Here is a 27,790-nt window from a genome sequence, read left to right as displayed (position 1 = left end):
TACCATATGCTATGTAATCTCTGCTAACAAAAATCACAGTTTTTGCAGCTTTCTGACAATGAGAAATATTTTGTGAAAGTCCTAGATCATGGTTGGAGCCAGAAGTCACGCAGAGCCAATGGCGGGGATTAAACACATTACTTCCAATAAAATTAGTAGACTCTTTTGAAAATCTCAGTTTCAGTGCTTAAGGGAAAGGAATATGGTGGGGAAGAGTGTTTTCTTCAGCAGACACATTTTTCACAATGTTTTCTCTTAGAAGAGCATGTCTCTTTGCCTTTCATTCAGTGTCTGTTTATGGCATGTATATGATGTGCAAGTGCAAGGCACTTTTCCTTGTCATTACCTTCTCTAAAAAACACATACGAACATGTACATCTAAAAAACCCTCAGAACTTATCTAAATAAGACACTCCACTGCACGTGCTTCTCTCCCTGGGAAAAGGATGAGAGAAACACCACAGATGTGGTGTGATGACAGATGTGTAGTCACATTGCTTAATGATCTACTGCAAGGCACTCAGATACTGTGGTGATGAGTGCAGTATAAGAGCCTGTATAGAATAGAATGTCGAGGCTCAACGTTTTCAGAAACAGGTGGCTGAAGTTAGGCTCCTCAATCCATATTTAGGCAGCTAAATACGTGGCCTAATTTCAAGAAATGGTGGTATCTCAATTAATTGGGACAAACCAAATGCTTATCACTTTTGAAAATCAAGCCACTTATTTCAGGCTCTAAATATGAATTCAGGATTTTAAGAGTAGGCTCCCATTTAAAAAAATCTTGGCCTTAATAGCCCGGAGTCCACTTGCTCAGGAAAGCTGCAGTCTGAACTTTAAAAGAATACATCTGCAATAGTCACAAAGTTAGGCGCACCTCAAGGTCTGTATTCCAGCCCTGATCAAGTCTGAGAGTCAGTATTTCTGTTGGGGCTGCTGCAACTGCCAGCAGGTGTTCCATGTATGAGGGGGTATGAACATCATTTCATAAGGGGAAAGGACTTGGCAGGAGAAGGAAAGTGCAGAAGACTGCTGTTCAACAGGAGAGGAAAAAAAAGATAGAAAAAAAACCCTTCCCCTTCACACAAGTAGGGTTGCGTACTAATCAACTATGTCCAAATGCCAACAGTCCATTTCACAATCACTCCCAGGGGCTGACAGGCTCCTCCTCACAAACAGGATTTTTATATGGTGTTTGGTTATATGGTAAAAGTGCATTTCCTGGACCAACTCTGTCTCTAAACAAACTTTTTCAACAGCAGGACCAACAGTATTCTCACTTCAACTGTGTTCTCACTTTGCAACTTCTGACATACAAGTCTACAGCTCAGTACTGTAAAAAGGGATAATAAAAATGGTAGAAATATTTTAGACAAAAATCAATAATTGCCAGCCACCAGCACTCTGCAATTTGTAGTGCACAGGTCTAATTTTGAGTCTATTACCATCTCCTTCCCCACTCATTCGTTAAAAATCTGAAACATAATTTGAATAAGTGCAAAGCCAACTTCTTTCTTCTCTTCAGGTTATTCCCTCCCCCCACCCCACTCCATCTCAGTCTATGCTTAGATTCATCGTGTTTTACATTCTGAAGTATTTATCCATTTGTTCTACCTTCTGTTCAGTGTCATTCAGACTAATGGGCATTATGGCAGAACTAGACAGCTGCATCTGAAAAAACAGCCCCAAGAGTCTGTCTGTTTCTTTTAAATGAAATAAAAGCAGCAAAGGATAAAACTGAAAAATGAAAGCAAAGTAAATCTCGCCCTCACACTAGGAAATGCCTGCCAGAGCTCTTATTCACAGGCTAATTAGTTTTCTCTATTTGCAATACCCTGATACTTTGGCGGGTTTTAAAAATGCAGAAGTTCTCCTCATTCTTTGTTGAACAGAATTATAAATCTGAGCTCTCTCTTAAAAAAACACAAGAGCAGAATATATTTTAACTGGTAAAGATTAAAATTATAAAAAAGGACACTAAGCATTAAGGACTGACCTAACCATTTTGCATGCTGCACCTCCAGATGTGGTGGAGCCAGGAAGCAGAGAGGCATTTAATTGCCTGTCATCAGTTGGGTACTGTTCTCTTAAATTGTTTACAAGATGAGGAGGAATGACCAAAGTTGAGATGTTTTGTTTTCTCACATCCTGAGTGTTATTATCTGAGATTTACAATCTTCAGCTCTTCACAATTTTTCATCAAAATTCTAAATTTCAATGAGAAAAAGGGAAAAAAAATATTACAATTCCCCTTTTGCCATCCCTGTTGTTAGACCAATTCTATTGCTCACCTTCCAAATGCTCCAAGTGTATTTGTATATTGCTTGCAAAAGGTAACATTTATTTTGGGAGTATATCCTACTATCATGTTTCAGGGAATGTGCTGATCACCACAGGGAACAGGAAGGAATTCACCTTTTACACACCTTAACTACATACAGCACTGTACAACGGACCAGATCTGTAGTGAGAATCATCTTGCCTTCCTCTTAAACATTGCATAAGCCACTTCTGATGGCTGGGTCCCAGACTTGTTGGAACTATGGTGTGACCCAGTACATCAAATCCTGTTTTATTGTGGTCATGCTATCTTACAGTAATTGCAAAGGAACCATAAAGTGGCGTGAGAACAAATAAAACCAATTAGTAGTGTAAGAATTGGGGAATATTCTATAAACTGACCGAGATCCGCATGAGCAATGCACATATATACACACAGAATGACATGATTTAGATTAGTGTGGCAAATATTTAAAATGCAGTCAGTATCTATTGTTGCCTGGTTTTTGCTCCAAATGTGAGATGCCTCTGAATAAGTTATCAAAAGAAACTGGAGCTGCTTTACCAATGAGCCCTGGAACTCAGTGTCAAGTTACTTATTGCACAAGGATCTGTGTGGTCTTGTGGTTGTGACAATGTGTGGTCTACTAGTTAGAGAAAATGGTGTTACATTTGGGCTGATATTTTAAATCCAAACCTGCCCCTCCCCCTACACAATTCCCACAGTGCATGACTGATCTCCCTCCTCTCCTCCCCTCCCCTGCCCCCTCGTGGTAAGGCATTGCCAATACTTTTGTGAATTACACAGATTTGTCTCAGAGGACCACATTACTTGGCAGGAGAGCAAGTCTTGCCAGTAGAAACTGGAGAGCAAAAAGGTTAGGCAATACCATGAAACAGAACATCATCCACAGCCTCTATGATGTGGAGTCTCTCTCTTTCCCCTTCTCCCATCACAATTAATTGGCACTAAAGCCATCCTATCCTATCCCTTTGTGATAGTCACTGAGTTAGAGAGAGGAAGAAGAAAAGTATTGGCGGGGGGGGGTCCATCTACATGCCTATGGAAAGAAGAAAATCAAATGTGTTTGAGTATATGTTAACCTGAAATAATATTTGTTAGATACTCAAATACCACAGTGATAAGTATGATGAGATGAGATAAAATGAGTTAGGGGAAAGGAAATGAATATGGTTGCACTTTATGTTAAGGTTCCATTTCTAAATAGTTGATAAAGAATTAATAAATTATTAATAGATGTTATAAACATGGTACAGATATGAACAGAATGTTACAAATAAATCTACATGTCAATTAAAAATGTTATAGATGATTATAAGCCATGATTATTGCCTTGTGGAACACTGTAGCAACTGATTAACCATTTAATAAAATACCTAGCAACCATTTCATAACCCTTTCTGAACCATTTAGAAATGGAACTTTCATTAATATGCATGATGTTTAAGGTCATACTTTTTATTAAAGATCCTCTTGTGTCTGAGATCTTCTGTGTTTCCTTGGACATCTGATGAGCAGGTAAGGGAGGCAAATAAAGAACAGAGCTAAAACATCCAGGATTTCAACCATTTGTTCTTGTGGCTCTCCCTATCTGCATACTCCAAGCTGCTAGCATACTGCCACTGAATCTAATTGAATAGGAGTGGTAAAAGACTGGACTATGTAAATTAGAAACATTGAGAAATTTGTTTTGCTTTTTTATTCTAAAACAATCCTGTAATTGCTGATGTGACTGCTTCCATCTGTAGGATTTGGCCAGTAAATAAACTAGAAGCTTCATTCACACTTAAAACTTCTCATAACAGGCAGATAGATACATATACTCATTCACATATATGCACCTGCTCTCCAATGTATACACATGCTTATACTTTCACAAGTGAAGATATGTTCTTTCATATATACATAGGAGATTTCAGCCATGTCCTGTCACAGATACACATGCCAACATGCATGTGCCAGTATATATTCTTATAAGTATAAAAACAATTACTTCAAGTAACTTTTCTGATCTTAACTGCACTTTGAGAATGCAAAGTGGAAGGGGGATATTCCAGACTCCATCTCTGCAGCATGCAAAGCTGTGCAATTTTAAAAATAAAATTTAAAAAAACATTTACAACTTTGGCTGAAAGGGGCACGTACTGGATGACTTAAGAGGCCTCCCTATCTGTATTGTCCATGATTCTAAAGAAAAGTTCCTAGTTTTGCACAATTATATATAGTAAATAGTTGACTCACCCATAATCCAATTCTTTGGAAGCCTGATTCTGCAAAAGAATTCTCTGTAGTGTTCATAAAAGTGATCTTGCCATTAAAAGAATGAGTTAGATTGAAAGGTTATTATTCCTGGGCTTTTATTCCAAAGGGCTTCCATCTTCACTTTATATATTAGACACTTTTATTACTAGTTGAGTTTTGAAAAGACAGATCAATGCTGCTTCAGGCCAAATCTTTTATTGCTTCTTGCCCACCAAATTGCTTAATTTATTAACTATATTTGCTCACTTTTGATATTTTCTTTTCTCCATCCCAATTCTAAGCTAAAACCTACTGGGACAATTTATAGTAACTGAAGCCAGGATTTAACAGAGAATTAAAAGTCCTAGAGATTTCCAGATGAAGGCCTTACAGCAATCAAGGACCCTTATAGTGTACAGATGAGTGTAGTGCGCCAGCTAGGGGATGCTTTGAGTGTGTGTGTGTGTGTGTGTGTGTGTGTGTGTGTTGATGGAATGTCATAGCTACTTTAATGATTGTGTCACCATGTCAGGTGTGATGCTCTCAGAACTATGAGGCACCTTGTTATCCTGTGCTTTAGCAAATGAGAGACTTGCAGTTTAGGCTGTGTGTCAGTTCCATGACACTCTCAGTCAATTGGCTAACCAACCAATTTTTCCAAAGCTCTGCCAGCCTTTACTTTGTCTTGCAGGTAACACTTGGTGTGACCCAATTCCTGAAACCCCTGGAAGGGTCTTCCACTGGATAATCTAGCCCATCACTGGACCCCCACAGAAATTATGAAAGTTCGCTATCTCCAAAGAGACAGTGTAGACTCCAGCTTGTTTGATTCAACTAAGAATTCATGCTTTGCTTAAAATTACAACATGGAAATCTATTTACAATAAAACAAAGAAGTTTATTAACAAAGACGGAGATTTAAGTGATGTTAAGCAAAGATAACAGAAACAGAAATCATTATAAATAAAACAAAACAATTGCAGACTTCTAACAGACTAAACATAATTTTAGCAGGCTAAAATCTTTGTTTCAGATAAAGCATCTCACCTCCAGCAACTTCTCAGCATCACCAGCCTCCAGGGCTAGGATCCAGCTTTCATGGGTACAAAGAGCATTGTCTTTTTTGCTCCCTCATTGACTGACAACAATATATCTTTTTCCTCTTTCTTATAGCCCAGTAAATCTTTGAAATGTATTCTCACTGTTTGTCCCCCAGAGTGCTGGTGCCATGTTGCTTTTCTCATCCTCTTGTTAATTTGCTTTTCTGGTAGCTTCACATGCAAATAAACTCCCGCTCTATTTAGCTTATCTTGCTTACTTTACATCGGTGATCTAGGCAGACAGGTAAGTCAACACCCTTTTGTCTGGGAAAAATTTGTTTAATCCACCCTGCCTGGTTACATAGTTTAAACTCACTTCATCGGAATGCATCCGATGAAGTGAGCTGTAGCTCACGAAAGCTTATGCTCAGATAAATTGGTTAGTCTCTAAGGTGCCACAAGTACTCCTTTTCTTTTTGCAAATACAGACTAACACAGCTGCTACTCTGAAACCTGTCATAGTTTAAACATATTTTAGTACATGCCTACAACTTCTTGCATGACACCTGCACATACATCTCACCATGCCTATGATGACCAGTATGACATACACTTTTATTTGATACCGTACTTGACATTCTTTAATAAACAGTGTGAAGCCAGCTTTGTGTGACTATCCTATTTGTCAACGGTGTATATAGCACAAGTGGTTCCTGTATTGTATTGTATTTCTGTACTTTAAGTAATGGCTGTTCTCAGTTGAACTGAATGGTTATGTCAACAGGAAGCCTTGTGCTCTTGTGGCCTTTTATTAAAGGTCTCCAGATTGCGTGACAATGTTGCAGGAACGTATTGTACCATCTGAATTACTATTGCCATACTATTCCCTGTCCTTTCATTCTGCCCATAGATCAGTCTTTTCTTTGTAATGGGTTGGCCTCCCTAATGACTCATATTAATACCCATAAACCATTCCTGTTGCTGATGCTGTTTAGATTTTTTTAAAGTTACATTTCTCAAGTCATATGGACTTCTGTTAAAGTCCTGCAAATGCTGCAACATTTTATTCAAAAGAAACTACTTGAAGAATTTTCATATTGCCACACCAGAAGATACGATGTGCTGTGTAAAAAGAAATACGACAGTAATCATTGGTAAGGGCCTGAAACTCGATATCTTACTACAGCAGTAATGCAGTGTCTTTGATCAGTACTTTAAAATTTGGGTTTGTTTGTTTAATAAGTGACCCTGAACACTTGAGACTGGCAATCATCAAAAATATTTAAATACCAGACCAAAAAAGGCTTCTGACAACAAGCTTGAATCAAACTCAGCACCTCGACAAAGACAAAAAGAGAACTACTCAAAATGAAGCACTTCTAAATCTAATATAGCCCTTCTCACTAAATCTAGACAGCTGACCTTTTTTAATGTGTATGTTTTTCACAGAAGGTGGATATCCAAGCAGGGCCATAATAATCAGACCACACTGGCTACTTTCCTTTAGCTTGAGCCCTATAGAGGATGCATATTCACTGTTACACCTTTCAGAATAAGGCTTGTTTTCTTTATATAAATATTTATTAAATTGAATTCTGACCTTTTGGAGCTCACTGCACTGATTCTACAGCAGCAAAACTTTACAATCATGTACTCCCACCCTCTTCTTAAAGGAACAGGGTCCCTTAACCAAAATAAAAACACAAAGAAACATTTTCAGAAGTCCTAATTCACTTTATATTCAATGCTTTGCACTGTCAAAGCATTTCTACCATTAGGATTATTCTAAGGCTCTGAGTCTCACAAATACAATACTTCTTTCAGCTCCCTTTTCCTTCTTTGGAAATGTAACAGTGTGCAGAAATACAACTAAATAAAAATGATGACATTTATATTTGCAGGCCTTTTATCAGTATGAATTGAGCTTTACCAACTCCTCTTTCCAGCTTCCTGTGGCTTCTTTACCATAGCCTCACCTCTGCTAGGGCACACTGTGGGGGGAACACAGGCTTCTCTCTACCACTTCTTCTTGCCAGTCCCTACTTAGATAGTAGAGGGTGTTTGCTTGGGGAACCCGATCCAGTTGTTCCATGTGGTCGCATTCCCTCTAGGGGCTGAACTTGCCTGTTTTCCCAGACCAGCCATAGAACAGGACTTGAAGCGACACCTAGTGGCAAAGTGGCCTCATTCCCCATAGTACAGGCAGAGGCCATTCAGACCATGGTATTCCTTATCTCAGTCTGAGAGGCGCCATTGTGCCATGTCTTCCTGCCTGGGTTCAGGTCCAGCATTTGCCATGGGGGGTGGGGAAGACGGGAATAGGTCAGAGCTAGACAGGGGCCGAGCATGTTCTCTTCTTTCTTTCCTAGCATGGATCAAACAGTCAATTGTCAATTTGGATACACAATTTGATGTAGGGGAGTAATGTTGTGGAGGAAACCACCTGGGCCAATTCATCTTTGATCTCGTCGTTCAGGCCTAGACAGAAATGGTAAATCTGTGTAACTTCATTCCAGGCTGTGTTTGCAACCAGGTGACAGATATAAGTTACATAGTTGCAACAGGATGGGGGCCTTGTTTGCGTGACTGCAGGCGACTTCGATGGAGTGAGCATGAGGTGGGTCATCAAACAAGAATGAAAAGACGTGAATGAATTCAGCAAAGTCACTGAGAATAGGATCTCCCTGCTCCAGGGGCAGTGATGCCCAATCTAGTGCTTCGCCTGTCAATAAGATGATGATGCCCCCTACCTTGGTCATTCAGGTACATCGCTGGGTGCAACAGGAATAGTAAGTGATGCTGATTGAAAAACCCCCAAACTTCTTACAGTTCCCATCAGTTCTCACTGATGGGGCCTAAATCTTGGGTTATCATAGCTGATGTGCGAGGGGACCCAACACTGCTGGAATCTGCCCATGTGAGATAGCATTTTCCCATTGTAGCTGGGCCACTTGGTTTTGGAGACCTTGAACTAGTTCTGCCATCTCAGTGGTGGGGGTGCCTGGAGATTAAATTTCAATAGTAGAGAGCATCTGCAGGGCAGTCAGTCTGTTTGGCAGAGCTGTGTCTGAAGCCCATCGCCTGAGCAGTACCTGGCTCCTGCTCACTCATGGACATTAAATTAACCACAAAAGCGTGAAATCAAAACAATTTTTAAAAATCCATAAAATAAAAAGCAAATTGAAACTTTTTGATATTCTGTTAATAATTATTATGTGTTTACCAATGACTATTTTCACTCTCTGGATTGGAGAGGTTGACATGTATTTCAACCCATAGCATGACTTTATCTAAGGGCAAAGTGGTTCATTTTTTTGTCCTCTTACTCTACACAGATACCTAAGTAGGGACACATTTTTTATAACTAAAATTTTATTGAGGTGTATTGTATATCCAAACCAAAACAGTCCAGCCAATATTACATAATCGGTATGTATATCCTGACACTTTGATTTCACACCAAAATACCTAGATCAGAGGACTGTATGAAATATTCACACCTTTTCAGGGAGAAAGGTTGAAGTGAGATTGTATTTCATTTTCCCATATAATGCATATTTTATTTCACCTAACACAGGCCAGTTAGTATTTTGCATACTCAGTGTGGAGGCATCAAAGTAAATTTCAACAGTTATAACATCATAGTCCCATTTTTGATTAATAATGACTGAAATCTACTTATAGCGATGGAAGCCAGGTACAACATTAGAACCATAGAATATTAGGGTTGGAAGAGACCGCAGGAGGTCATCTAGTCCAACCCCTTGCTCAAAGCAGGACCAACACCAACTAAATCATCCCAGGCAGGGCTTTATCAAGCTGGGCCTTAAAAACCTCTGAGGATGGAGATTCCACCACCTCCCTAGGTAACCCATTCCAGTGCTTCACCACTTGTCTAGTGAAATAGTGTTTCCTAATATCCAGCCTAGATCTCCCCCACTTCAACTTGAGACCTTTGCTTCTTGTTCTCTCATCTGCCACCACTCAGAACAGCCTAGCTCCATCCTCTGTGGAACCCCTCTTCAGGTCATTGAAATCTGCTATCAAATCCCCTCTCACTCTTCTGCAGACTAAATAACCCCAGTTCCCTCAGCCTCTCTTGGTAAGTCATGTGCCCCAGCCCCCTAATTATTTTCATTTCCCTCCACTGGACTCTCTCCAATTTGTCTACATCCCTTCTGTAGTGAGGGGACCAAAACTGGACACAATACTCTAGGTGTGGCCTCACCAGTGCCGAATAGAGGGGAATAATCACTTCCCTCGATCTGCTGGCAATGCTCCTACTAATACAGCCCAATATGCCATTGGCCTTCTTGGCAAGGGCACACTGCTGACTCATATCCAGCTTCTCGTCCACTGTAATCCCCAGGTCCTTTTCTTCAGAACTGCTGCTTAGCCAGTCAGTCCCCAGCCTGTAGCGGTGCATAGGATTCTTCTGTCCTAAGTGCAGGACTCTGCACTTGTCCTTGTTGAACTTCATTAGATTTCTTTTGGCCCAATCCTCCAGTTTGTCTACGTCACTCTGGACTATAACCCTACCCTCCAGTGTATCTCCCTCTCCCCCCAGTTTAGTGTCATCTTCAAACTTGCTGAGGGTGCAATTCATCCCATCATCCATATCATTAATAAAGATGTTGAGCAAAACTGGCCCCAGGACCAACCCCTGGGGCTCTCCACTTGATACCGGCTGCCAACTAGACATTGAGCACTGATCATTACCCATTGAGCCCGACAATCTAGCCAGCTTTCTATCCACCTTATAGTCCAGTCATCCAATCCATACTTCTTTAACTTGCTGGAAAGAATACTGTGGGAGACCGTATCAAAAGCTTTGCTAAAGTCAATATATGTCACATCCACCACTTTCCCCATATCCACAGGTTGGTCAGGCATGACTTGCCCTTGGTGAATCCATGTTGACTGTTCCTGATCACCTTCCTCTCCTCCAAGTGCTTCAAAATGGATTCCTTGAGGACTTGCTCCATGATTATGCTGGGGACAGAAGTGAGGCTGACCGGTCTGTAGTTCCCCAGGTTCTCTTTCTTCCTTTTTTTAAATATGGGCCTATATTTGCCTTTTTCCAGTTGTCTGGGAGCTCCCCCAATCGCCACGAATTTTCAAAGATAATGGTCAATGGCTCGGCAGTCACATCAGCCAACTTCCTTAGCACCCTTGGATGCATTAGATCTGGACCCATGGACCTGTGCATGTCCAGATTTTCTAAATAGTCCTTAACCTGTTTTTCCACCACTAAGGGCTGCTCACCTCCTTCCCATACAGTGTTGCCCAGTGGAGCAGTCTGGAAGCTGAGCTTGTCTGTGAAGACTGAGGCGCAAAAAAAAAAAAAAAAGCATTGAGTACTTCAGCTCTTTCCACATCAGTAAGGATCCCACACTTTCCCTGACCACCTTCTTGTTGCTAACATACATGTAGCAACCCTTCTCTTTACCCTTCACATCCCTTGCTAGCTGCAACTCCAGTTGTGCCTTGGCCTTCCTGATTACATCCTTGCATAATCTAACAATATTTTTATACTCTTCCCTAGTCGTCTGTTCAAATTTCCACATTTTGTAACCTTCCTTTTTGAGTTTAAGCTCACCAAACATTTCACAGTTAAGCCAAGCTGGTCGTCTGTCATATTTGCTATTCTTTCTGTACATCAGGATGGTTTGTTCCTGCGCCCTCAGTGAGGCTTCTTTAAAATACAGCCAGCTCTCCTGGACTCCTTTCACCGTCATATTAGCCTCCCAGGGTATCCTGTCCATCAGTTCCCTAAGGGAGTCTAAGTCTAAGTCCAGGGTCTGTATTTTGCTACTCTCCTTTCTTCCTTTTGTCAGGATCTTTAACTCAACTATCTTATGGTCACATTCTACTACTGTGGGCGTGCTTACTTCTTAGTTTGGATTATACTTAGTGCAGTGATCCAGGGACCCACCACTTTTCTCTTCTCTGCTGGGAAAAAAACTGCTTCTGGCACTTTACAAGAATAACTGGGAATAACAACTTTGGAAGAATAACTGGGAAGACAATCTGCCCAAAGGATGGTGGTATTGGGTCAGAACTGAAGTAAGTGGAGTTGTGCCTGCTTATGCCAGAGGCAGATTTGGCTCTGCAAGTGCGACAGCTAGAGGCAGTTCAGTTGGGCTGGGCTGGGCGGAGAAAAAGTTTAGTCAGGAAGGAAAGGGAATTGTTAGTGAATGTGAGAAATATTTGACAGTAACCAGGGTGAAAAGAGCAGTGAGCGGTAAAGTGCACTTAAAGTGAAGGAGTTACTTACTGTTCATGCTTATGGATGAAAAAAAGAGGAAAGTTGAAGTTTATGGGAAAACTGATTTTAAGATGTAGGGAACATTGTAATAAAAATAAATAGCACCCACAAGTTCTGTTATTCTGACAGACTTATTATTTTACTGAAGAACAGTTCCAGTAAGAGCTCTGCTCACTTCTGCTTGAGGTGGAGTCTCAGAGAAACCATCATGAGCCTGTGGATATTTCATTCATCTGGCCAAGCAGTTTCGATATTTTTATTATTACTATTTAGAGATTTGGGAGTGGTCCTGTTTTGCATGAGCAGGAAAGAATTATTATTGATCAGCAGTGAGAAAAGCACCATTTACGAAGTGCTACAGAAGGCCAAATGGCCTTAAGAAAAATTGTATAATGAAGTTCCAGAGCTCTTCCTGCAGAAACCATACTGTCAGCTATTGGCAGGCGATGAGTCTGAATGGATTTGGCAAGCTATAACCCAATAATACACACATGACAAATGGTGAGTACTTATCAGCTAATGTTCCCGCACTATGCTGTACTCATACTGTAAAATGATTTTGGCCTTGATTCAGCAAACTGCATTTGCACGTGATTAACTGCACATATGTGCTTATGACCATCTCTGTTCAGCAAAGCAATTTAAGCATGTGCTTAACATTAAACACACTCTAAAGTCCCATTGCAGCCAAAGGAATGAAAACAGATGCTTAAGTACTATACTACTGGATTGAGACCTTAATGAAATACTTAAATATTCTTTTTAAAAATTATCAAACATTAATCTACCTCTGAAAGAGTTCCAAAGTAAATTCATATGCAAACTAGAAAAAAACCCAATCTTTTTGTAACTTAACATTATTTTCCTTCTCCCTGTTCCTGAGAGAGAGAGGCCAGCAGGGCGTTGTCAATGAAGGTCTGTGCCTCATTGTGAAGGGATGGGATTAGGTTGGATGGGGTTATTTATTCACATGGATAATAATGTGTGCTGCAAATCAGATTAAGATTCTAGGGACACTGACAGTCTAATGTGTGTTTTAATATCATATTCTAGTATGAATTTTTAACTTTGTAAGGGTTTCCTAGAACTCAGAATAGGTATTAATGGCATCTGTTTGGTGTTTATATCTCTATTTAGATTTCTATATACAGAGATACAAATCTAGAGTTATACTTGTACTGCCCCTGAAATTCAGTTAAATTCCCTGTCCACTTATATCATGCAACAGGAAGTAAACAAAGAAGCAAGACTGAACTAAAGAAAACTTTTTGTTAGGGAAAACGTTTATCCTCTCTAGTGCTCTACATGCACAAATTGTGTTGAGTCACAGTCATTACACACATGACTTCAGACCTAAAATAATTAGTGATATGACTCATATCACTAATCGAATTAGGTCTGGACATTGCAATATAGTCAGGTTGAGCTGGCGGGGGAATTGGTCAGAATGGTTTGATGGAGAAAGGAAAATATTTCTGAAGCATTGCGCTTAATAAAAAGTGCTTTGTGCTATTTGCAGTCCTGATTTTCCAGTATGCTAGTTCATCTCAGTTTTATGACACAGCTAAACGCCTCCTGCAAATGTGAAAAATCAGCTGTTGCAGAGCTTGAAGTATGAACAAAGTATTTTACTTGGCCCAGTCCAACTCGCGTTAAAAATCAATGGGAGTTTTTCTCATCGATTTCAGTGGAAGCTGGCTCATGTCCTTGGCAGTTGTGAAAAGAGAAAGCTTTTGATAAAATAAATTGTCAGTGTGCCATCGGTAAAAAGTACCTCTAATGCGGGGGGGTGCAGTTGCAGCCAGTAAACTTTACAAGACACGAAAAATAAAGCCATCTGCGACTGTGACTAACCACTGCAAAGTTCCGAGATGAAAGTAAAAAATCCTTTCCCTGTCTTAAACACTGAGCAGGGCTGGTTTTCAGAAGTGCCAACTGAAGAGAGTGGAAGCTCAAGGTTGACAGAACAAGGAGTAATGGTCTCAAGTTGCAGTGGGGGAGGTTTAGGTTGGATATTAGGAAAAACTTTTTCACTAGGAGGGTGGTGAAGCACTGGAATGGGTTACCTAGGGAGGTGGTAGAATCTCCTTCCTTAGAGGTTTTTAAGGTCAGGCTTGACTAAGCCCTAACTGAGATGATTTAGTTGGAGATTGGTCCTGCTTTGAGCAGGGGGTTGGACAAGATGACCTCTTGAGCTCCCTTCCAACTCTGATATTCTATGATTCTATACTCAGCCCCTTGAAAATTCAGCCTTTATGTTTTATAAACACTATTGGGATTTTGAATGTGTATTTCTGCTGTAGCTTGAGGAGAGTAAATTTTTACTGCAGTTTAAAAGCATGATTTCTAATATTTTTTAATATTTTTGAGCTCTGCAAAGTATGCTAGGCATTTCTCAAGTACAAGTAAGGATAAAGGCTGAGATACCCAAAAGGTATTTAGATATTGAAATCAATAGACATTAGATGCCTAAATACTTTTGAGGATCTGGGCCTTGGTCTTGCCCTGAAGAAGCTACAGTACAAATTTGATGAGACAACAAGCAAGAGTCAGAGGCAGACAAGAAAGGGGTCAAAAGGGGAAAGGAAAGAAAAGCGTAATATTAAGAAGATAAATGGATAACACAATAAGGCATGTATACCTCCTGAAAGTACAAGGCATATAAAACTTCTCCTGTTTCAAAAGTATTAGTTTTTACTTAAAAAAATAAATTTCCTTTTTGTTCATTGCAGACTATTCAGACCTTTGAAATTTGCCCCTCCCCCCCCCACAAGCCAGATATGTATGTTTCCATCTCAGTATATGCTAAAATGCCTTAGTACACCTGTTTCTGTCATAGTTGCCAAAATACCTGTTCTACTCCTAGTTCAGCAATAGCAGAAGCAGCTGATATCTCCACTCACAGCTACACTCACACTGTTACCTAGACAGTCAGTAGATCATTGCATTTCAACTTTAATTGTCTGATTTTAGCTTTTATAATAGGGCAGTTTTCATCATCTCTGGCCTCTTTTTACATTCACATGAAAATGGGGTGTTTAAAGTTATTTCCACATAAGAAAATCCTGCTCCCTGCCTGCAACACCTACGCACGCTGGGGTGTGTCTCCAGGTGAGGCTGAATAGTGAGACAAGAATTTGCCCGAGCCTCAAAGCAACAGGGCTGCTGAAAGAGGAGTTCACTACTTTAGCTGAGATCCTAGCTCCACGCTCTGGAGATGTTTGCTGCTTTTTCTTACATATGCATGATATTTATTCCTGTGTGACAGTTCTTCAATATGTTTCATCCTTTCAAGAGGCACTAAATAGGAGATGGCATTTCTTCAGCACTGGCCACTTTTGTGCCAAATCCTTTCCCCTTTTCAGCAATGATCTCATAGCAGGGATTGGCACCAAGAATAAAATGCTGCTGTCTCAAACTATTTGATTCTTGTCTGGATGCCAAGTGCTACAAAAACAACCTGAAAGAGTTGGCAAATGAAATAGAAAACTTAAAGGAAAAAATTGTTTACCCTCTCATTCTTGGGAAAAAAGCTTTGCAGTCACAGGGATAGATAAATTGTTCTTAATGCTATTGAAACACTGCCCTAGCTCTGTGATGTTTTAGGACTCCAGTCACAGACGTTTGATGCCGTAGGTCTGGTCTTTGGCAGATATTCTTACTGTGAGAAATGAGGATGGCTTCTCTCCCCATACTCTCAATGAAATTATATTATAGCTTGTTACTGTAATATCTTAAAATGACCAACGGTGAGAAAAGTTAGAAAGGCAAAAAATGAGGGAATGGTGGGAAATGGAGAGAACTGGAAATGGGTTCAAGACAGGCTTTTTGTTGGTGCGGAGGTTTGCTCATGGTTACTCAGGCTAATTGTGAAGTAGGTGATTAATGCTGCCGCTGGTTGGAATCTCCCTCTGCCTGCCCCCCCCACCCCGCCACCAAAATTTTGTTGACTTGTCCACAAAAAATCAGAATTCTTCATCCATAAACAGAAAAGTTCTATCCAGAAATGCTGTTGTGGTACCTCATGAGAGATGTAGTTCAGATGCCTCTGTGGGCAGGGCTCCTGGCCAGATTATGGATATGTCTACATTTCAAGTTGGTGGTGTGATTCCCACGTCATGGAGACATACCGGTACTAGGTCAGATGGAGCTAGCATGCTTAAAATAGAGTGTAGCCATGGCAGCATGAGCAGTGGGGGGGGGGGCTAACCACCCCACGTACATACCTACCGTCTCAGACACATACACCCCCAGCTCAAAGTGTAGACCTATGATATATCTTACATGATGCATCATGGTCTCCCTCTTGCTTGCCACAGCAGCATATCATGGGAGATGCAGAGTTGGGCTGTTGAATAGGTTTGGGCAGGCCATTCCCGGGGTGAAAGTACCTGAGGCCACTTACCAGTACGAGGCGGGGCCTTGGGCGGAAGAGACAGGGCTGGGGGGGTCAGCATCTGCCAGGCAGCCCTTCCAGGCTGCTGGCCCACACCGCCCAGGGCTCCCATGTTGATTTAAAAGGGCCCAGGGCTCTGGATGCCGCTGCTACCGTAGCGGCAGCAGCGTCTGGAGCCCCAGGCCCTTCTAAATTGCCGGCCCCAGGACAGCTGCTCCCTTTACCCCCTCCCCCGCCCATCGGCGGCTGGGGGGGGCAAAAGGGACAGGGACGTTAAAGCACTGCAGGGTCCTTTGCTGTGGCAGCACTTTAATGTTGCTGCCCCTTTCTCCCCCGCGTCGGTGGCCCTGCCTGTACAGATGCTACCAGCAGGGCCGCTGACAGGGGAGGCAAAAGGGGCAGGGACATTAAAGCACTGCCACTGCAGCGCTTTAATGTGGGCTGGTGTGGGGTCTTACCGGTATGCAGTACCAGCCCATACCAGCTCACTTTCACCCCTGGCCATTCCATGCATGGGGGCAGCCCAGAAGGCATGTAAGCAGGAATGTGAAACAAAGAGGGCATCAAAGCAGGTGTCACTGGCAGTATGAAGATATTAGGTGGAGGAAGGGAACACAAAAGTAGGCAAGAGGCCAGATCTTTAGGTGATGTAAACTAGTGTAACACCATCAAAGTCAATGGTGCTATGACAATTTACACCACCCCAAAATCTAACCCAAGGTAAAATATATAGGTTGGGGGGGGTCAATGACTGAAGGCCTTGAAAGCAAAGACAAAGAGACTGAACTTGATGCATTGCACAATGGAAACCCAAGAGATGGAGCTGAATCTGAGGTGGCATGTTAGTGAATACAAATAGCTGTTTAGAGATAATTTGGCCCAATCTTTCTGATGAGCCAAAGAAGAACAAGGTGAGCAGTTATGTAATCTTATTCCAGCATATTCTAGTAAAACACAAGTAACAGAGAGCTAATTTTATCCCTGCTGCCCATTGACACCAATAGAGTGACAGCAGAGATGAATTTGCCCCAACAGAATTCTTCCGTCTAAAATATCAGAGAACAATACTGAGCAGATGCAATTTCAGTTCTCCTTAAACTGACAACAAGAGAGATGAAAAAGGTCTTCAGCACATGTTTTAATAGGAGAAGTAATATATTCCAGCTGTTTGGGACTGCTTCCCCCACTTCCCGCCTCTCTCCCCCAAAGCCTGCAATGGCCTCCCATAGTCAGGTTTAGCTCAGGCACTTTAAAATGTATAGACCGGATTAAGGGAGAGGAATTTTTGAAATCTGCATTGGAAAAAAGTTAACAAACTTGCTGGTGCCAAACTATGAATGAACATGTAAGTAAACAGCCAAGAAAAAGCTGGTTACCTCTGAGGCGTACAAAACAGGATATTTAAAATATTTTTAAATTAACGTTTTATGAATAACTTTTTTGGGGGGTTGAGTAAAATTGACATTGTTTTAAATCTCTTGATTTAAATAGTTTCTACTTCTGAAAGCCACAGAGGTAATGAAAAATGTATGGTTTTGTGTGTACCATCAGACCAGTTTACTTTCTTATAAGTACAAAAGAGGTATTTGATCCAGTCGCTCTATTTTCCTTCATGATGTGCTGAGAAACGTTAGTTCCTCAGCCTCCCCATTTTTAGTGGACCTATGTATTCCAATTTACTAAAGAACCATGGTAACATACTATAAACATATATTAAAGTAACCAAGGGGGCATGCTGCATCTATGGGCCTCTCAGAGTTCTCTCAGGGATCCAGGGCCAGCTGATCCTCTGTCCCGTTTCTGATTTCTCTAGATGCACCCGCCTCCAGTGTTCAGCTCCTTGCTCTTACGTGTCTCAGGGTGGTATCTCGATTCTTTCACTTTCAGATCAGGACCTGGACACAGTGCCCTGCATAACCACTACTTATTCCCCTGCAGACCCAACCGAGTTTTGAGCACCTTTGGTTTTTTTTCCCCTTCAGGACCCTGTGACCAGTGATACTGTGACCAACAGCCTTCTTAAAACCAAGTATTGTTATTAATTAGTTGGAACAAAATATTGGAGGAAAAAGGGATTTTAAAACAGATTATAAGTATATTTAGTCTCATTTAACAAGCTAAATTACATAGACTTTCCTCATATGAAACAGAATAAACCCAATTTCTGTTCTCCTTGAAAACCAAGATCCGCCTCCATGTGGGTGTCCATGCATGTGTGCGCGCACACACACATTACTCTCTCTCTCTGGAAAGCTGGGTTTAAGAAAGCCCCCGCCTTATTTGTGGGTATCTGAGCCCAGTTGTCATATTGCTCAATAGCTCTTTGATTCAGGCACCTGGTGTGAAGTCTCCTGGTACCTGAAGCTATATCACCCTTTGCCCCAAGAGCATCCAGCAGGGCCTATCCAGGAAAATGCCTCCACGATGACTGTTCCCTTGATTGGGGCTGGTAGCACTTATCTAATCAAAATCTCATGTGTATCTAATTGCTGGCCTCGTGGTTTTTTCTTCTCTGCAGGTGAAGGTCGGAAACTGTTTGAGCCCCTTTGTTAGTCTAATATACCACTGTAGAATCCAGTACAGAAATCACTGTGAAAGGTTGGATCACAGAAATCCCTTTGGGATTGCCACCTGATGTGCCTAGACTACCTCTGAGCCTGTTTTCCCTGCCAGTTTGGGACTTCAGTCCCTTGGCCTGGTTTGAGCCAGACATACTTGCCTGCTGTAAACACAGATCCAAGTCTGAACCACATCCTGCACAAGCTGCAGGCTTAACTGAAAACAGCTTAAGAAGTGCTCCTGTCTCCAGCACTCAGATACCCAACCCCCAATGGGGTCCAAACCCCAAATAAATCCATTTTACCCTGTATAAAGCTTATACAGGATAAACTAATAAATTGTTCACCCTCTATAACACTGATAGAGAGATATATACAGCTGTTTTCCCGCCCCCCAGGTATTAATACATACTCTGGGTTAATTAATAAGTAAAAAGTGATTTATTAAATACAAAAAGTAGGATTTAAGTGGTTTCAAGTAATAACACAGAACAAAGTGAATTACCAAGCAAAATAAAATAAAACACGCAAGTCTAAGCCTAATACAGTAAGAAAGTGATTACAGATAAAATCTCACCCTCAGAGATGTTTCAATAAGCTTCTTTTTCAGACTAGTCTCCTTCTAGTCTGGGTCCAGCACACACCCCTGTAGTTATCGTCCTTTGTTCCAGTTTCTTTCAGATATCCTCTGGGGGTGGAGAGGCTATCTCTTGAGCCAGCTGAAGACAAAATGGAGGGCTATCCAGGGGTTTATATAGTTTCTCTCTTGTGGTGAAAACCACCCCCTCCCCCCCCGTGTAGAATCACAGCTCAACATGGAGTTTTGGCGTCACATGGGCAAGTCACATGTCAATGAAAATGCATGACTCAGTTGTCTACAGGCCAAGCCAAAAGCTCAGATGTGGATTGGCGTCTATCAATATCTATTGTTAACCAAGTACTTCCAATTACTTGAATAACCGCTTCACGCTATGTTGACCAAACCTGCCTTAGGTGCTTTCTACAGCAAACACTTTAAATAAAAGCATAGAGCCAACGCTCATAACTTCAGATATAAAAATGATACATGCATACGAATAGGATGAATACATTCAGTAGAACATGACCTTTGCAAAGATATGTTGCATGGCATATGTAGCATCAAACATATTCCAGCTATGTCATATTTACACTCATAAGCATATTTCTATAAAGCATTATGGGGTGCAATGTCACAATCACATTTTGTCTTACACAGATACACACATGTAATTCAAACAGATAATTACAGCTCTACTTTGTCACAGGGCTCAATTCTGCAATGCCATTGACTTCAGTAGAAAGCTTTGCATGAGTAAGAACAATCAATCCTTTCAATAATTGCATAGTATCCATCACTTTCTTAATGGGTATAAATGTCAAAATATACAGCTTATGCTATATGCTGCACTCCGAGCTTCAAAGTACACCCTCTCTACAAGTTTTAAGTTGGAACATAGGAAGATTGATACAATTTCTTCAGTTTCATATCTTGGAAAACTTTTCTATTATAGACATGGCACAGTAGCTATCAGGCAGATGAACTATTGCTTTTATATCCTCAAACGCATTACCTTTTATCTGTCCAGCAGTCAAGTACTATTTTTAATTATTTATTTATATAGAAACAGCCACCATCATAAGCAAGTGCAATTCCATTAACTGCAATGCAGCTCTGTCCACTCATGGTACTGGTATATTTGGCCAAGTGAGTCATGGCTTTACAAGAGAGCTTTCTTATTGCCTTTGTGTCTATTACATTTTGTTACTAATACTGTCCACAGAATAATTCCCTGTGACTTAGAGAAGTGAATGAAGATATAATACTGGACTTTTGGGTCACTACAAGATCACGTTTCATTTTTCCTTACTTAAGGGATAAGTTTTACAGAAATATCTACAGATCTACCCTAACACCAAATCCTGAGAATGGCTGAGCATCTCCCAAGTGTCCACAACACCTACTTAAGTCAGAACAACTGACAGATACCTATGAAGTGTGCTGCACATCACAAGCAGGGTTCAGAATCCCAGCACTTCTCTCAAGCTGCTGCTGCTGCTTTCTTCTCCAGAAACTCAGCTTTTAAAATAAATCTTTAGCTATTTTAGATGCAAAGAAAACCTGAACGTGATCCAAATATGAAGTGTGAACTACCCCATTCACTGAAGTGAAGTATTAATGCAGATGTCCTGGGATGATAATTTAAATATCAACATCGTTAACTATATCATTCAAGTAAGAAAGGAGAATGCTGGGTATCACAGATCTGCACAATTTACTGTGAGTGACATCCCATTTTGGTACCACACAAGGGTGGTGTTTAGGAGGAACCACCATTTATTTTTCTTCTCCAGTTAAAAAGGAGCCAAATCCAAATATCCTAGCATAGCCCCTGAGCATATTCAAGTCTCACTAAGGGGGAGTCTAGTGGAGTTCAGAGAGCATGCACAATATTATTTTGAACATCTGCCCAACCTACTAGAATCATCATCTCAGTCTGATGACTCCTCCAAGCCTCCTCAGTTCAACCCCAGCTCACAAGATTGGTGCTAAGTTTGAACTGATATCGCAAAATATCTTACAATATATTGCAAGATAGCTTACAAGAAGTGGAAGATTGGATAAATAACCAGGGAGGAGTATAAAAATATTGCTCAGGCATGCAGGGAGTGAAATCAGGAAGGCCAAATCACACTTGGAATTGCAGCTAACAAGGGATGTTAAGAGTAACAAGAAGTGTTTCTTCAGGTATGTTAGTAACAAGAAGGTGGTCAAGGAAAGTGTGGGCCCATTACTGAATGGGGGAGGCAAACAAGTGACAGAGGATGTGGAAAAAGTTAATATAATCAATGCTTTTTTTGCCTCTGTTTTCATTAACAACGTCAGCTCCCAGACTACTGTGCTGCCCAGTGCCATATAGTGAGGAGGTGACCAGCCCTCTGTGGAGAAAGAATTGGTTCAGAACTATTTAGAAAAGCTGGACAAGCACAAGTCCATGGGGCCGGATGCACAGCACCTGAGATGCTAAAGGAGTTAGCGGATGTGATTGCAGAACCATTGGCTATTATCTTTGAAAACTCATGGCGATTGGAGGAGCTGCTGGATGACTGGAAAAAGGCTAATGTAGTGCTCAACTTTTAAAAAGGGAAGGAGGAGGATCCAGGGAAGTTCAAGCCAATCAGCCTCACCTCAGTCCCTGCAAAAATCATGGAGCAGGTCAAGAAATCAATTTTGAAGCACTTAGAGGAGAGGAAAGTGATAAGGAACAGTCAGCATGGATTCACCAAGGGCAAGTCATGCCTGAATAGCCTAATTGCCTTCTATGATGAGATAACTGGCTCTGTGAATGAGGGGAAAGCGGTGGACCTGTTATTCCTTGACTTTAGCAAAGCTTTTGATACAGTCTCCCACAGTATTCTTGCCAGCAAGTTAAAGAAGTATGGGCTGGATGAATGGATTATAAGGTGGATAGAAAGCTGGCTAGATTGTCAGGCTCAACGGGTAGTGATCAATGGCTCGATGTCTAGTTGGCAGTCAGTATCAAGCAGAGTGCCCCAAGGGTCAGTCTTGGGGCCGTTTTTGTTCAATATCTTCATAAATGATCTGGAGGATGGCGTGGATTGCACCCTCAGCAAGTTTGCAGACAACACTGAACTGGGAGGAGTGGTAGATATGCTGGAGGATAGGGATAGGATACAGAGGGACCTAGACAAATTAGAGGATTGGGCCAAAAGAAATCTGAGGAGGTTCAGCAAGGACAAGTGCAGAGTCCTGCACTTAGGAAGGAAGAATCCCATGCACCACTACAGACTAGGGACCAAATGGCTAGGCAGCAGTTCTGCAGAAAAGGACCTAGGGGTTACAGGGGACATGAAGCTGGATATCAATCAACAATGTGCCCTTGTTGCCAAGAAGGCTAATGGCATTTTGGGCTGTATAAGTAGGGGCATTGCCAGCAGATCGAGGGACGTGATCATTCCCCTGTATTTGACATTGGTGAGGCCTCATCTGGAGTAATGTGTCCAGTTTTAGGCCCCACACTACCAGGAGGATGTGGAAAAATTGGAAAGAGTCCAGTGTAGGGCATCAAAAATGATTAGGGGGCTGGAACACAATTTATGAGGAGAGGCTGAGGGGACTGGGATTATTTAGTCTGCGGAAGAGAAGAATGAGGGGGGGATTTGATAGCTGTTTTCAACTACCTGAAAGGGGGTTCCAAAGAGGAAGGATCTAGACTGTTCTCAGTGATACCAGATGATAGAAAAAGGAATATTGGTCTCAAGTTGCAGTGGAGGACGTTTAGGTTGGATGTTAGGAAAAACTATTTCACTAGGAAGGTGGTGAAACACTGGAATGGGTTACCTAGGGAGGCGGTGGAATCTCCTTCCTTAGAGGTTTTTAAGGTCAGGCTTTACAAAGCCCTGGCTGGAATGATTTAGTTGGGGATTGGTCCTGCTTTGAGCAGGGGGTTGGACTAGATGACCTCCGGAGGTCCCTTCCAACCCTGATATTCTAGGATTCTAAGTCAGCAACTGTTTACTATACAGAGTTAGACCACGACATTACTCTTTGCCCTGAATATGGAGCCCTGTGTACCAGCACCTCCTCAGGAAGTTCTCTAGAATGGAACTGTGATTCAGAAGTCCTCTTATGGGAGGGGTGCCACATCAGCCCATTGCCAGATGTAGCATACTCTCTCCCTTACACCAGACCAAGTCTGCTTGGTGGTTTGTGAGAGGGTGGAGCCATGGTTCTGCAAAATTCTTGTCTCCATCTCACCCCATTATTCCCTAAGGGAAGTAGTGACCTGGCAAAACCTTCTCCTCCCAATGCACTCAGAGTCTTGATCTAGGCAAACCTTTCACAGGTTAAGTTGGATGGGGGAGGAGGAGGAGATAGCTTACTTCCCTTTACCCTCTTGCACAGTCATATTGGAGCAATAGATTTTACAGTGGTAGCTGTGTTAGTCTGTATCAGCAAAAGTAACAAGGAGTCCTTGTGGCACCTTAGAAACTAACAAATTTATTTTGGCATAAGCTTTCGAGGGTTAGAACCCCATCTGATGAAGTGGGTTCTAACCCACGAAAGCTTATGCCCAAATAAATTTGTTAGTCTCTAAGGTGCCACAAGGACTCCTCGTGATTGGAGCAATAGAAACTCAGCTGGAGTTAATATAGTAACCTCAGAAGTAAATCAAAAACTAAAAAATTTGGTGGAGCTTATTTTTATAAATTTGAATTGAATTTTTAAAAGTACAATGGTATTTAACTCCTAAATACTAAGCATGCTGCAGGGGTTAAACCACTGCTAAATTAAACCTCCAGCCACACATGAAAGTAGGGTGACCAGACAGCAAAAAAATTGGGACTGGGGTGGGAGTAATAGGAGCCTATATAAGAAAAAGACCCAAAAATCGGGACTGGCCCTATAAAATTGGGACATTTGTTCATGCTACTGGAAAGCCTCCTGCTTCTCCCATGAACTCAAATGTAAGCTGTACTTCCTGCGTCTCAAGGCATGGCATCAGCTGTGAAAATAGTCGCAGCTTCTGATGTGATTCTTTTAATTGTTTTCATCAGCTTTAAAAATTTGGTGGAGGTGTTAGATTTTCATAAGAATGGAAACTGAGATCAACTTGTGGCTGCATTTGCATGTGCAAATCTATATTTGCACATGCAACGAGGAACAGTTGTGCAAATGACTTAGCCATACCAGCCCCATTTCATCTGCACTCAGTAATTTAAGAGTTTATATTGTTAAGAACAGATGTATACACGTTTTGTACATGGAAAAATGTTGCCTTTGATATCCGTTTCACTCTTCAGCCTATCCATGGTATCTCATTGGAACTAAATGTGTAATAAAAGTTGTTACTGTGATTAGATGTAATAATAAAGGGACCGATCTTGAAAATGCTTATCCATCTGACTAATCCCAGTAAATATTAGAGTAGCATTGTGCTTGCTGACTCACAGATTGCTTGGCCTGTTGCCCTAGGTTATATGGAAGGTGACAGAAAAATGGTTAGATAAGAAGTTCCTGCATAACGCTGCAAGACATTTTCTCTGCAAGGAACCTTTCACGGTGCTGCAAAACTACGCTTGCATGGAGTACCTCTTTAAAACGGATCACACCCTAACCTGTTATGCCAAAATGTTTTCAGCTTAACATCGTGGGAAAGGAAACCCTAAAGCAGACATAAGTTCATGGTGTCAGCCCAAAATAACAAAAGTTGTTTAAAACATATCCTATAAAGGAAATCACTGTGGTGTGAAAATAATTATGCAAGGGAATACAACCTGCAGGCAATGCATATCTGACCAATCTCACAGCAGGCAATGGAACCAGGAGGAAAGTCAACCACAAAGCTGAAGTTCTAGCATAACTACAAACAAAATTTGAGAGCTTGTCCATTGAAGCAGGCAACTATGTCAAGGGGCAGAGACAGACTTTTGGTCTGCAAAGCACGAGGTCATAGCCTACCCATGATTTGGTCATGTAAAGAATAATATCAGGTTTGAGGTTCTTTTGGAGGGAGGATATAAAGAAAGTTTGCAACTCTTTTCATTGCAAAGATGGCTTGAAAGTGTAAATGGATAATAAGAGATGTAAATCGATTGCTAGGGTTTAAAAGCTTCTCGATACTTTTTAAAATAGTACAAATTACTCACACTTCCTCTGGATCCCATTCCCATTTCGAGCCTTTGGGGCCCAAAAATCATGGCCATACATCTTGCAGTTTTTGAGAGGATAGGGAGAAACTGTTGCAGATATGTGCACAGAAATTCTAGGGGTTTATAACCAGAAGAGCTCAACAAGTACATAAAGAGCTGTCAGATCTGATAAGAGGGGTTTTGCAAACAAGCAAATGCTTCTAAAGTGATTATGGGGGCTCTACCACAGCTGCCATCTTGGATTGCCATTGTGAGAAATCAACAGTCCTTGTATCGTCTTTAGAAACTGGAAAGTTTTCTTAGGGCTGGCAAAAACATTTCAGCATATGCAGTGCTTGAACAAGCTAAAAGGTTCTAAATGCCACACAGGCTTTCCCCCTCATCACAAAGGGAACCTAACATGCCATCCACACCTGAGTGGAGTATATTGCGATGTCTTCTGGGACATTCCATGAAAGGATTCATTTTTGTAAGGCTACTGTTTCCTGGAGCAACAGCAACCTGCCTCAGATTCAACCAGTGAGACCTTGTTTTGAAAATGTAATGCTTGTAACCCAATATCCTGATTCAGAGTCTTAGGGTGTAGTTTCTGCAAAATCAAAAAGAAATGGTGTTACCTGGCCAACATCAAAAGATGCTAGTGACTTTGGGTGCCCCTCTTGAGATGCCCTGTAGTGACCTGATTTTCAAAAGGTGGGTTTCTCAGCATTTTCTGGAAAAATCAAATCCTTTTGAATGTATCAAGCTGGGCACCCAAATTCACTGGTCACTTCTGAAAATCTTGGCATCTGTCTCTAATTTATGCATGATGTCTCAGCTGAACTATTTTTAATTCACTTACAAATGCTTAAATGCTAGTACTCCACGCAGAATTTTGTGAGAAAGCACTGAAAGAGCCATGTATCCATCATACTGTCAATACAGGAAGGTTGTATGTCCTCTTATTTTACTGTTACTGGTTGGGATAAAATAATTCCTACACTACCAGTATAGCAAATTAGTATAATAAAGCCTTCAATTTTAGATTCACACCATAAAATTGGTTAGCCACCTCACTGAACACTTCTAAAGTTCTAGCAAATGTTCATAGTCTTATACAAAATGAAGAGCACTAATAATGCCAGGCAATAATGTAGACTGTGATATGTAACTGCACCAATTTATTATTACGGTTAGGGAGAAAGTCACTCAGTACATGGAAAATAGTTTCTAATGGAACAATGGTTATTTGGAGATGTCTTAAGTTGTCAGGGGCCTGCCCTTGCTCCCATGCAATGAGAGAAGGCAATTTTAAGCCTAAGCATTCCGAGGAGCTTGGCTCCTGCCCGGTAGACTAACTGCAACCAACTGGTGAGTGTGTGTTACATGTCCTCCTCAGAGAATAAGAATCTGTTACAGCCTCAGCTACCAAGGCTGACTCTTTAGCTCAAGCTGTTGCAACCTACCCCTGACACATTGGAAAGTTGGCGCCTGTGCAAATAAGTGACCTATTTGCCTTAATTTACATGTTTCTGGATGGTCCATCTCTGCCTCTACATCCGTAGATCTTTCCCTTGCATGGACAACTCAGACAGTCCCTAGGGCTGAGCATAACACAGCTGAGCACAACACAGGAGTTGCAGTAAGAGGTGGAGAGAGCTGAGCACTGTGGAAAGAGGAGGAGGAGAAAGAATTGAGCTGCTTGAGCTGTGCAGTTTAGGGCAGAGAGATCAGAATGGGGCATATTTCCAACATATTTTGACAGAAACTCTGGCCTGTAACTAAGCACTGAAAAAAAAATTTTTTTCAGCCAAATAATTCTTCAAAGCCTAAGCCCAAAGCCCCTAATCATCAGCAAGTTGAAACCATTGTGAGTCATTGTCTGTTAGGAGGCTGCAGGAGGCACGGGGGGGAAGCTTCCGTTTCTCTTTGGAGACAGTAAACTGTGGGGGTATTGCCAGTTTTTCTGAGATCTCTTTCCCTTGGCTGTCATCATCAATGTTCTGTCTCGGAGTTACACATAGTTAAGTACTAAGTATCTGTGTCGGTGTGGGCTGCCTTCAGAGCAATATATGGGCATGGGAAGTGTTGTGATCTCATGCTCTGTGCTAGCAGGAGGGAATGTTGCCAAAGACCTGAGTCCCAGCTCACCATGCAATGTAGAAAATATGTTGGCTCTTCCACAGAGGCTGGTACCACAGAGGCTGAACTGTGAATTTCCATTGGAAAAAAAATGGCTGTGAGAGTGTGCAGCAACCTGCATGGAACTTGGAAGGAGGAGAACAGGTTGCAGGAGATGGGCAGCGCGAGGGC

The sequence above is a fragment of the Dermochelys coriacea genome, chromosome 5, assembly GCF_009764565.3.
Source record: "Dermochelys coriacea isolate rDerCor1 chromosome 5, rDerCor1.pri.v4, whole genome shotgun sequence".
NCBI lineage: Eukaryota > Metazoa > Chordata > Testudines > Dermochelyidae > Dermochelys > Dermochelys coriacea.
The sequence above is the reverse complement of the archived record's forward strand: the minus strand, read 5'-3'. Positions refer to the sequence as shown.